The sequence below is a fragment of the Pan paniscus genome, chromosome 9 (genome assembly GCF_029289425.2).
Source record: "Pan paniscus chromosome 9, NHGRI_mPanPan1-v2.0_pri, whole genome shotgun sequence".
In the NCBI taxonomy this organism is placed as follows: domain Eukaryota; kingdom Metazoa; phylum Chordata; class Mammalia; order Primates; family Hominidae; genus Pan; species Pan paniscus.
The window spans coordinates 41864771-41878274 of record NC_073258.2 but is presented as its reverse complement, the minus strand read 5'-3'; the positions used below and the strand labels follow the sequence as shown (position 1 = coordinate 41878274).

The window sequence follows — 13504 nt, the reverse complement described above, 5'->3', positions numbered from 1 at the left end:
TCAAAAGCTGCCTGACCTTTTGTACAGAGCTGTTGTCAAGACTGTTACCATTTTGCACTTGTTTGATCAAAAATTGCAGCAGTGCTGCATAAAATAGAGTCAAATGATGGCTCTGCATGTAAAAGAGGGCTCTGAGTGTCTCTTCCTGCACCCTGCTTTTAAAACCTCCCGATGCTTCTGTCTCCACGGTAACAGTATCACCGGGATTCTGTTGAAGTGTGTTTTGAAAGCTGCCTTTACCTGAGAAGTTATCATATGACAGAACTGTCCATCTCTCCAGTTTGCTCAGAATATTTTTCTAATGAAAAAATTGGCCTATATGTATACAGAACCCTATACTATTTCTTCTTCTTCTTCTTTTTCAGAAGTTTGTGAAATATTCCAAATAAATATGATGCCCAAAGTGCATCACATTATTCAAAAGTGTTAGGGGCACAGTTTTAATGAATGAATAAATAGGCAAATTGTAGTTGGGTCAAGGCATCTGGATTATGCTTGCAAACTGCAGAAAACATTCATAGTGACAACCCTGGGTAAGGAACCAGGAGGTGTGTGTTTCTGATCAGGTTTTGCTGCTGAGTAGTTGTGATCTTGGTCAAGATGCCTTTGCTGGGACTTTGTCTCCTAGAAAGTGAGGCTAAACAAGATGATGCCTAAAGCCTCCCTTTAACTCTAATGTTCCCTTCTTCTCTCTGTAGGCTAGAACTCGTTTTAATGAATGAATGGTTGATTTTGTTGTCTCATTTTTCACTGATAATTTCTCAATGCCTAATATTTTATCTATGATGCTATTCACTGTTTTAATCAACGTTCTCTCTCTAACATTCTATCCAGGTCCCAAAAGAACACTGACATTGACAATAACGTCATTGTCGATTTGCTTCCATGTTAGTTCATTAAGAAGTCAATACAGCTTGGATTTGTGCTGTACGATTCTGTAGCCACTGGCTGCTTGTGACTGTTTACATTTAAGTTGAAGTTTATTGAAAGTAAATTAAATATTTATGTCCTCAATTTCACTAGTCACATGGGACTAATAGCTACGATACTGAACAACAAAGATTTGAAATACTTTTATCATTGCAGAATATTCTATTAGACAGCAGTGACCTAAATTGATTCTGATTTCTACCACAGGAATGTCCTTTCTAAGTCTTAAGCTAGGAGGAACACCAGTCTTGTGCCTGAGGATTCTGTCCTATCTATGAACTCCTAACTATATGGCTTTGTGTTTGGGGAGCAAACTAATATTTACAAAGTGATGTTGTAACACTCAGAAAACTACATAGCAAATGTCTAATACATACAAAAATCTCTAAAAATATTTCCTGAATGAATGACTAAATGAATGAATTAATTAATTCAAAGCTAAATAGGATCATTTATACCAAATCTGGAAAAACCAACTAAAATAAAAATAATTAAATAACTCTTTTTGTAACAACTGTTAAAAGAACATACCCATTGGAATAAAAATAATGCCTATTACGGCTTTAACAATTTGAAATAGTGGCTATAAACTCAGTCACCTACATAGGAAAGTATGCCATGAATTTTGAGACCATAAGTAGCAAGCCTGTACCAAACTGAAGACAACATTCTACTCATTTTCATCTAAAAGAAGCCAGAAACCTAGATATTTTCCTCAAATAGCTTGAGTTTAAATGTGGGCAAATAATTCTATATCTATCTATCTATCATCTATCTATCTATCTATCTGTCAAATAAACCTTGTCTTGAAGTACACAGAATATTCTGGAGTAAAGAGTAGTTCAATTAATATATATTTTTAAGTTTTTCAAATCATGACATAATGACTTTCAGAGGTTAAATAAAGTCCAAATTTCCATAACTAAAAAGTGGCAATGTCAGGAAGTAAACTGCAATATTCTGGGATTGATTTTTGCTGTCTTTTTCTTCAATGATCTCATAGTAATAACAATACAAATGTTAAAAAGAGATTCAAGAGAGGCTGTACATTGGGACTAAAAGAAGGATATTCCAGTTATTTATTTCTGCATAACAAATTATCCCAAACTTATAACCATATTTTGGAAAATATAACCTACCAAAAACCTTTTTTGTTAGTATTTATACAAAGAAACATTCATTTTTATTATTCATATAGTCATTTCTTATTTAGTCATCAATTAGTTATTAAATTTTTATTATAATCCAGTTGCCATGTTAGCCCCATAGAAGAATAAGACAGACTTTAGCTGCTTATGTAACAAAATAATAGCAATAATTATTCAAAGTCTTATTGGAAAGGAAAGTGTTATCTGCAAAAAACATATCAGAGAATGAGATCATTTTAGCCTGTCTCATATTATTGTAATTTTGGGAGGTTAACTGGGCTCAACTAAGTGGTTTCTTCTCAGGATTTCTCATGCAGTTGCAGTCATAAAACAGCTGGGATTGGTGTCATTTCAAAGCTTTCTCATTCCAATATCTGGCAGTTAATGCTGGTTGTTCTCTGAAATCTTAGTGGGGCTATTGGCCAGAACATTTATATATGATCTTTCTACGTGGCCTTAGCTTTCTCACAGTATGGTGGCTGGATACCAAGGATGAATTTTCCAAAAAAAAGGAAAAATGCCATAAATTCTTTTTATGACACAACTTCAGAACTCACATAACATTCACCATAATCTGTTAGACAAGGCAATCACAAAGATCTGTCCTGGTCTAAGGGGAAGAGACTCTGCCTCTTGTGAGGGGCAGGGCACAACGATAGAAGAGCAAATGAGATATGTAATATCACTGAAGCTATTTTATAGGAAAATGCAATCTGCCATAGAGGCTTAATTTTATTTTTAATATTTTTATGAAGAAGCATTTCCTTTGTTTATTCATTTATTTACTCATTGTTTCAATAAAATTTATTGATTTTCTACTGTATTTCAGGTAAGTTTCTACTATGTTTCTAGAAGAAAATAATACAGTCACCAAACTTAGGAGCTGATATAAGAAAATACTAGCAATAGTGTGTTCAAAGTCCTATTGGAGGGGCAAGGGTGACACGCAAAGGAAACACATCAGGGGATGGAAACGTGAACTTCTTCAATTTAGGGTGCAGAGGTCACTCCTGCTGTTATTTTTATTTTGTGTTTCTGTAACACAAAAAAATCAAACAGTACCATTCCCACCGGTTTGGTCAACACATAGTAATGTTGACTGACTGCTCATTTGCTCTTCATAAAGTGAGCTTAAACAAACAAACAAACTCTTGACATTAAAATTTTAGTAATCTTGAGATTCCAAAAAAATTCAATTATACTCTTGATGATGGAAACTTTATTCTAGTTTATTTTCTTTTATAAGCATGTTCTAATTGTTTCAAAGTCTGAAATCATAGGCAGTGGGGAAAATGTAAAATAATTGAAGGAAATTTTAATATACATTTATTGTCAACAAAATCATTTTTAATGAATACATAATAAATTTATGATTGTGTTAATTATCTACTTCTAGTTAACATATTATTTCAAAATGTGTGGCTTAAAATAATAATCACAGTTGCTCTTATTATCTTTTACCATTTCAGGAATTCAGGAGCAGTTTGGTTTGACAGTTCTGATTCTAGGATTTTCATGAGGTTGGCATCAGATCTCAGCTGGAGCTGCAGGCATCTGATGGTTTGAAGTTGGAGGATCCATCCCCAAGGTACCTCATCAAAAGATTGTCAAGTTAGTATTACAAGTTGTTTCCTCTTCATGTGGCACCCCTCTCAGGCTTAATTGAGTATCTTCACAACATGTCAACTGGCCTCTCTCATAGCAATTAATCCAAGATACCAAGGCAGAAACTGAAATATTTCTGTGATTTTGTCGACCTGGGAAGTAACATACCCTCAGTGCTATCATAATCTATCGTTATATTAGTCAGGGTTCTCCAGGAAGACAAAACCAATAGAAGATAGATGATAGATGGATAGATAGAAATAAAGATAGATAGATCATGATGATGATGATGAAGATAGATAAGTAAATAGACAGATAGATGGATGGATGGATGAAAGGGAATTCACTGGGGGAATTGGCTTATGCAATTATGGAGGCTGAAACATCCCATAATGGGCTACCTGCAAGCTGGAGAACTAGGGAAGCTGATAGCATGACTCAGTTCAATCAAGAAGATTTTAGGAAGCCAGTGGTATTACTCTCAGTCAGTAGATGAAGGCCTGAGAGCCTGGAGAGGAGCTGGGGTTGAAAGCCATTTTGGAGAGTGGCTACTACAATGATTGACCTGTATATATTGAAATATTATAAGTCACTGGCTGGGTGCAGTGGCTCATTCCTGTAATCACAGTATTTTAGGAAGTTAAGGCAAGAGGATTACTTGAGCCAGGAGTTTAAGAGCAGCCTTGGCAACATAGTGAGACCCCCAACTCTACAAAGCACTTAAAACAAAAATTAATTGGGCAGGGTGGCTGTAGTCCCAGCTACTTGGGAAGCTGAGGCACAAGGACTGCTTGCAGCCAGGAGTTCAAGGCTGCAGTGAGCTATGATTACACAACTGCACCGTTCTAGTGATAGAATGAGACCCTTCTCTGGAAAAAGAAAAAAGAAGTTACATAATATCATATTTCAATACCTGGATTCTGAAATTATGCTGATGCTGCTTGGGTTTGATTTCTTGCGCTACAGATAGGTATAAGATCTTCAGCAAATTACATAAAATTTTTACACTTTTATTTCCTGATTTTATATTAGTGGTCATAAAAACAGTGAGAAATTTATAAATGAAGAAAGAAGCACTCTCTATCATGAATTGTTGTAGGGAATAATGAACTTGTGTGTGCCTGTATGTGTGTTTATATATCTTATATGCAACCTGCACTCTCCTCTTTCGGGATTGACTGTTATTATTAATAGCAATAATCTATCCACTAACTCTTTAACAAGTATTCTTTCATTACCCAAAAGATGAGGTTTTCCCTATACAGTGAAAGACAAAGTTCTACCTCCTAATCTGTTCTGTCAAAATATTTTTCTTCCAAACAAAATAATTTTGGGTTTGTTTTCCCTCCCTCTCATAAATAACTAACTCCTGCCTTTTGCACACTGCTATAATTATATTTTCCTATATTTGTAGCCTACCAATATTTCCTTTCATCCCCCCAAACCCCAATATTCGAAAAAGCAAATCATTTTGACTGTATGTGATTAGTTTTGAGTAAAAGATTAGGTAACTGAAATTATCACTTTTTCTACCTGAGAAGAGTATGGCTTATGATACAATTCCAGGGAAAATAGTGTAAAAATATTAATGTTGACACAAGGTACATTGTCATACAACTACCTGCACAGGTAGTGTATGACACAGTCTAAAGCACAGAAATGAGAACAGAGCATGGGAGCAATCAACAAACCACAAACTCTACCCAATATAAATACTGCAACTGTTTCCTTTCGGCTATTTTTTGGGCAGGGTTGAGAATGAGTCACTTACATGGCAGTTTACAATTCCTCCGAGATGCGTGTACCCACAACACAGGGAACTGGATGGGCTTAAACAATGATTGCTCTAAACCATGAAAAACTTTCATGACATTGCTGAGCATGGTGACTAAAATGGAAAGGCTGTGGAATTATTCAGAATGGAGATTAAATCTCAACTGTCAGTTTTTCATTCTGTACCATTAGTACAGTTAATTAAGCTCTCGTGTCTCAGTTTCCTCATTTGTAAAACAATGGCCATAGTGTGTTGAGCCCACAAGACTGATGTGAATATTACATGAGTAAGGTGCTTAGGACAAGGCTATACATAGTAGAAGTACTTGATAAGTGTTAATTTTTTTAAATTATTTTTTGCAGTTACTCTGTATTCTCTTATGGCATATACAACTCAAAGCAGTAATTGCTCATAATTGGCCTCCACGTTTACCCTGGACTCCTCTTTGTGCTAAAGTTTGGAAAAGGCTAATAATTTTTCTTCAGAACAGCCTCAGATGAAAGGTCATTATCTCTTCTTCTCATATTGTCCAGGCTGTTGTCTCCTGACTTCAGGAGCTTTAAACCATCATGTTAGGTGGGCCCTATCAAGCAAAACGTCCACTGGAGACATATATGGTAATATAGGCTTTAATATAGAAAGAAATAGAGACATTACTATGTTTATCAGTAGGTACCATTGTATTCTTCTCTTTTCTACAACTTGTCTGCCTTTTCCAGAGCAACTGTCCCTATCAACTGACCTTCTTGGCCTTTTGCAAACTCTGCCTCTCCTTTTATTTCATTTCTTAATATATTTTTGTCTCTCCAGTGGCTAAAACACAGTAGGTCTCCAGTAAATGCGTATTGAATTTGTCAACAAAAGAGTGAAACTCTGTAAAATATTTGAAGAGATTTATTTAGAGTCAAACATGAGGAAAAATGACCTGTGCCACACCAGCAGGGGTCCTGAGAACGTGTGCCCCAGGTGGTCAGGCTACAGCTTGGTTTTATACATTTTAGGGAGACATAAGACATTGATCAATACTTGTAAAATGTACATTGGTTTGGTCCAGAAAGGTGGGACAACTTGAAGCAAGGCTATGGTGGGGCAGGGGGCTTCGAGGTCATAGGTGGATTCAAAGATTTTCTGATTGGCAATTGGTTGAAAGACTTATTATATAAAGACCTGGAATCAATAGAAGGGAATGTCTGGGTTAAGATAAGGGATTTGGAGAACAAGGTTCTTATTATGGACATGAAGCCTCCAAGTAGCAGGCTTCAGAGAGAATAGATTATAAATGTTTCCTGTTGAACTTAAAAAAGTGCCAGGCTTTTAGTTAATTCTCTCCTGGATCAGGGAAAAGACCTGAAAAGGGAAGGGGATTCTCTACATAATGTGGATTTTCTCAGGAAGAGACAGCTTTGCAGGGTCATTTCAAATATGTCAAATAAATATATTTGAGGGTAAGATACTTCAATTTCTCTCAGGCCCTGCTATCTGTCATGTGATGCTATACTAAAGTCAGGTTGGAATTTGGTGTCTTACTACTACAAAAACTCTGTTTTGTCAGCCTTAAGATCTGTTTTAATGTTGACGCTGGAATGTTATGCCTGAATTCTAAAGAGAGGAGGGTATAATGAGGCATATCTAATCCCTGCTTCCCATCATGGCCTGAACTAGCATTTCAGGTTTACTTTGGAATGCTCTTGGCTGGGGTGGGGGTCCATCAGTCATTTGAGGGACTTAAAATTTTATTTTTAATTTACAAATGAGAGGTCTTTCTTTCACAGTTTTATATATATTTGAGTTATATTATTGTTTGAAAATATTTAGAATAATTTCTCATTAATAATCATCAAGTGAGGTCTTTTTTACTCCAGTGTTTCTTTTGAACGCCACAATAAAAAGTAAGTAAGCAAAACTTTGAGAGATACACAGGACTTTACAAAGCAACGGAACTCCCATAGCTCTAAGCCAGTAACCTTGACATACCTCTGCCAAATACTGTAATGTCTGTGACAGGGGAGCATGCTGAGAGCTTACACATGGTGTCTTGCATGGCCGGCAGCATACAGATTTCCTGCAAAGTAAGTGTCACTGTCCTGAAAGGCATATTCAATGATGCTTTGATTTAAAGCAGGCAATCTAAGGCTGTGAAGAAGCCACTAGGAAGGTGGGAAATGTCCCCGTAGAGACAAAGTTAAGTACCACAGAATGTCAGGTGAGAGGTGAGATGACAGTGAAAATGTTCCAACAAGACAATTCTATTGTCTATATAACTGAATGTCCTAGCCGAAGATTACTATAGGAGTTAGAGTGGAAAAAAAAGAAGAGTCCGTGAGAACCACATTGAAATCTATAGCTTCTGAAACATGGAGGGCTTTGCCATGACACTGACCTCTTAAAAGGAAACACTAAAGAGGAATATGCTCTTTTCTGTGGCGTGAAGAAAATAACATATTGTGTGAGAGGGTGTTTGAGACAACAAATCCAAGTAAAGGTTTCTGACATAGTATCTTTACTCCCTGTATTATTCCTCAGCAAGCAGCTGCTCCCTTTTATGAATATTAACAAATATTAAGGAACTCATGAGTCCCATGAATAAAATCTGCAAAAACGTAAACATTTTTCAATGAGAAAATGAGCATAAGAAAAAGACAAGTGAAAGGCACAATCACAATATTATCCATAGTCTCAAAAATTGCAGACAACATGAGCTATCTTTAAAAAGAGCTAAAACATTATCAACATTCAAGAAAAGAATGAAAGAAAAGAAGATGAAAAGTGTGGTATCAAAACTCAGAGAACAATAGAATGATACACAAAACTGCTATAAGAATGAAAGCCATAGTAAAAGTAAGAAAAATAAAAAGAAATAACAAAGTTATGTTTCTTTTATAAATGTGTGTGTATATATAGATATGTAGCAACATATACATGAAATTGAAAGGAACACAGATATATGCTAGATAAGGGTGCTACCTGATCATTACAAGAGACTATTCATCAATTTAAATATTGTTCCCGACAAAGATGGAAAAAATAAATAGAAGAGAAAAAAAAACTAGTATAAAATAAAGCTTTTCTAACACAAAGACCTACATCTTAAGCTGAAAATAATCATTGTGTCCTGGGAGAAATTGGTAGAAACAACCTCATGAGATATATCTCGGGCCGGGTGCGGTGGCTCACGCCTGTAATCCCAGCACTCTGGGAGGCCAAGGGGGGGCGGATCATGAGGTCAGGAGATCGAGAACATCCTGGCTAACATGGTGAAACCCCATCTCTACTAAAAATACAAAAAAAATAGCCAGGCGTGGTGGCACATGCCTGTAGTCCCAGCTACTCCGAAGGCTGGCACAGGAGAATCTCTTGAACCTGGGAGATGGAGGTTGCAGTGAGCCAGGATCACACCACTGCACTCCAGCCTGGGCGACAGAGCGAGACTCCATTTCAAAAAAAAAAAAAAAAAAGATGTATCTCAGTAAGACCGGGCACGGTTGCTCATGCCTGTAATCCCAGTACTTTGGGAGGCTGAGGTGGGCGGATGACCTGAGGTCAGGAGTTCCACACCAGCCTGGCCAACATGGTGAAACCCCGTCTCTACTAAAAGTACAAAAATTAGCTGGGCGTGGTGGCGGGAGCCTGTAATCCCAGCTACTCAGGAGGCTGAAGCAGGAGAATCACTAGAACTCGGGAGGCAGAAGTTGCAGTGAGCCAAGATTGTGTCATTGTACTCCAGCCTGGGTAACAGAGTAAGACTCCATCTCGGAAAAAAAAAAAAAAAAAAAAAAAAAAAAAGATGTATCTCAGTTAAATTAATAAAACTGAAGAAAAAATAACATAAGAATATCCAAGAAAAAAATTTATGAATTTTTTTGAACAGCATAGATGCAGGTGGTTGTTCTTCTTCTCTGGAGTGCAGAAGATAAAAGAATAGATACAATTCCAAGAGAAAGAGAGTGTAATCCAAGTGTGTGAATCAGGGTCCTCCAGAGAAACAGAACCAATAGGATGTATATAGGAAGACATTTATTTTTAGAAATTGGCTAATGTAATTAAGAAGGCTGAGAAGTCCTATGATCTGCCATCTATAAGCTTGAGGCCTAAGGAAGTCAGTGGTATAGTTTTAGTTCAAACCTGAAAGCCTGAGACAGAAGAGAAGCAATGGTGTAAGACTGAGTCCAAGTCCAAAGGCTTGAGAACCAGGAGCACCAATGTTAAATGGCCAGAGAAGATGGATGTCCCACCTCAAGCAAAGACCAAATTTATTCTTCTTTCACCTTTTTGTTTATTCAGCCCCTGAATAGATTGGATAATGTCCACCCCCATTGCTAACGATAATCTTCTTTACTCAGTTGACCGATCAAATGCTAATCTCTTCCAGAAACACCTCCACAGACACACCCAGACACAATGTTTTACCAGCTCTCTGGGCATCAATTAGCTCACTGAAGTTAGCACATAATATTATCCATCACACAAATAATTTTATGGACAACCAAACTGGCTCTACTCTCTGAGGGCAATATGACACAGGATTTATTTTGGTGTCACTTCACCAGCCAGAGTCCTCGGTAGCCAGTGATGCACTGCCCAAGTCTTGCTCGGACCCAGGCTTGCTGCAGGAGGTAGCCCACCCACTCAGCCCTGCAAGCTGCATTTGGCTTGCCCTCCGACCTGGATCCTATGACCAGCCTGCAGCGGGAGGGGGTGTGTGAGTGATCAAGCACGGGGTCTAGCTGGCTGCTCCAAGTGCTAGTGCAGGCACTGGCTCCATGCAGGGCTAGTGGCTGGGCCAGATGTGTTGCAAGTGCCTCCTGTGCTGGACTCCAGTGTCCAGATGTGAGGGATGTGGTGCTTCCTGAAAACTCAGAGACACCAAGTGAACTGGAATATGTTCACAGCTCCTTTAGTCCTGCTGTCCACAGCCAGACAAACAGGGGCATGTGGCGCCCGGCAGCTCCCTCTCCCGTTGCTTGGCGAGTGGGAGGGGAGTGCTACAGAGTTACAGCTCTGTTTGCATTTGCCATTCAGTGGGTCCCAAGTTCTTGTTCCACATCCAAGAAGAATGAGGCTAGGCTGACAGCCGGTGGTTAAGCAAAGCACAGAGTTTTATTGAGTGACAAAACAGCTCTCAGTGGAGAGAGGGACCCGAGTTGGGCAGCCCCCTTACCTGAAGTCAGGTAGTCTTCCTCCCAGCCCAAAGGCGGGCAGTCTCTCTCAAGTGTGGCTGATTCTGCGGCTTTTATGGGCTCAGAATGGGGGAGTGCATGCTGAGTGGTCTGTGAATATTCACAAAAGGCTAAAAAAAAGGGTCTGCTCAAAGATGGGCACAATATTCCAAAGAAACAATTAGGGAAGGGTATGTATATGTAAAACAGGTGAAGGGTGGGGATTGATCAGAGAAAAGTGTGCCAAACTGGAAGAGTGGCTCTTGATCCAGTTTATGGTTTTATCTGAGACTCATAGCCTGGTTTTCAGGCTTTAAACTATCTTTGGTTTGAAGGTCGGGTTTCACCAGGGACCTGCCCCTGTCTGTTTAGGATATGCCTGCCTCCTGCCACTATCAAATAGAAAAAAATATTGTCAAGTGTGTCAAGCCTCGGGGATTATAGCATCCATGTGTTCATCTTCAGAAAACTACTTGATAAGAAAATGTAGCCAATGATGAGGAAAATGCATTCAAACTAAAGAGATTATAAAGGGGAAACTGGTGAAGAGCTAGAGAAAAACACTGCAGTAATTTAAATTCAAAATTAAACAAATTTCCAAACAATGTTTGCATAAAAAATGTAAAAATTATATAGTGGATGCAAAAATAATAGAATACAAAGATAGATGAGTGGGAAAATATAGGTATCATCTAATCTCTCAAATAATTCAATATAGTTTTTCTTATCTTTGGAGGAGTTTCCTAAAAAATAACGTGCCTTCTTGTGAAGAATGACTTTTCTGGAGTTCAGTAATGCCTGTACCTTCTGTTCCACTTTGGTTCCTTCTTGTTTGGTAAAATTTAGGTAAAACTAAAACCAAAGTGTTATTTAAAAAAAATATATATATATCTCCTGCTACCTTTTCTGTATATGTGTATATAGGCATGCAGAAGTGGCTAGGATATTGTTCACCAAATGTCAGTTATTATAGGTGGGATTTTATACATTTTCTTTTTTGTGTGTTTGTATACATAAACTAATTAAAATAGATATCTATAAATATCATTTCTAACTAATAACAAAATTGATCACTTCCTGAAAATTATAATAAGAAAAATATTTAACTCAAACCAAACTGATTTAAAGAATGCTATCTCAAAAAAGAAGAGACAGCTAGGTAGAAGAGCCTAAGCTTAATTTAATTTGTAACTGTAAATTAAACTCAGCTCTTCAGGGTACCCTCATCGTGTGTGTATATGTGTGTGTGTCTGTGTGTGTGTGTGTGTGTTTCAGAAAATTGTTTAGGATTCTGATGAACAAACTACATCAGTATCAAGGTTTCCTTCCCAAACACTGAATAAAGCTTGTTTTATTTCTCATGCCTATAAGTGTGAGAAAAAGAATAAGGAGTGATGACCAAAGACAGATACTCAGATAATGCCCTTTGAAACTCAAAGTAGAAGGAAGGTAGTAGTCAAGGCATGCACCATGGAATCAAGAAGACTTGAATACCTGAAGCTAGTTCATTTGATGTTCTTATAATAAAGTCAGTCTCAGGGGACAGCAGAGTTGGAAATGAGAGAAAGGCTCATTTGTGATGCAGTGATTCTTGCTGTCAGAGATTTCATGGCTTTTCAGCAGGCCACAAAAGGCCAATCCACTAGAATATGAATCAGATCTAATCAAGGCCTCATAGAATAAGTAAGAGTCATTAGACCTCCCTGTTTGGATCCTAATAGCTTTTTCCACCTCAGTAACCTCTCACAGTAAACAAAAAGCCAGGACTTTTTAAAATTCTTTCCCTTTGGTTATTATTCTAAGGGCCCAGGATAACTGTCAGAGATTTAATAGCAAAGTGCAAATCCATGAACCAAGTTTTTGAAATTATTTTTGTTTCCATCAGCTGGCCTATAGGTTTCAAATATACACCTTGGAAGGATCTGATTACTAGGCAGCAGGAAAAGTAAATGTAAAAGTGAAAGCAAAGAGATTTGCATCCCAATTTTATGCTTCAACACATGGCAAAGAAAACACTGTTTTTGGTAATGTGGATAGTGAAGGCTTCCTTAAGTCAAATAAGGTTAATAAAAGTAAGTGTGTTGTACCTTCTCACCTTTAATTTGCTAAATTGATTCTACTTGTGATCAAATATATTTTTTAAGGCCACAAGGAAGGCTTCCCATCCTATTATTGTCAGAGGTTTGTAGAAATACTCACGTGATGGGCTTGTAACAGTCACAGGTATAGTGCCACAACTTAAACTTTGCAAAACTTTTTAACTCCTGCCATGGATAATTTTAAGCATGCTATTCAAAGAAATCATATTGATTTGCTGATTTTTTGCTCCAATCTTTATCTTTAGCATATAAGAGACAAAACATTCTGTCCTGTACTGTTGTAGATTTTAGAAACGTGGTTTTACACTTGGAAGTCTTAGGGAAGTCTTTTACGCTAGGCACTCGAGTTTCTATACTCCCACTTCTGCCCCGATACTTTCTACTGTGTTATAGCTAGACTTTTGCCATATTTCAGTTACATGCTTAGGCCTTCACGGTGTTTGAGCTCGTGATCCTTGTCTCTATGATCTTGGTTGTCATGTCCCATGCAATGCAACCCACTCTGGAGACTCAAATAATTAAGTGTGAACCTCGACTCTAAGCTACCTGATGTCAAGATCTATCTATCTGTATGTGGCTTATCATTGTGCCACAGCATCCAGCATAGTGACAGATATTTAGAAAATGATTAATCAATTAATTTTTTAATATAAAGAAAGAAGACTGGGAGCAAGTGAAGAATTCGGAAACAAATTATGATGTGCCATTTTATTTGGTATAGTGGTTCGGTAGTGTTAACTTGGCTAAGCTAGAAATAAATTCCCCCAACACTCCTTTTCTAGATGAAAATGT

At 37.6% G+C, this 13504-nt stretch overlaps 1 long non-coding RNA gene across 1 annotated transcript in view; it reads left to right on the top strand.

Annotated features, from left to right (window-relative positions):
• Positions 1-3550: 3550 nt before the first annotated feature.
• The window catches only part of LOC117974896 (uncharacterized), a 177253-nt gene continuing 167299 nt past the window's right edge, over positions 3551-13504 (top strand). Inside the window, exon 1 of the long non-coding RNA XR_004665065.3 lies at positions 3551-3689. This is a non-coding gene — a long non-coding RNA (uncharacterized LOC117974896). The remainder of the gene's footprint in view (positions 3690-13504) is intronic.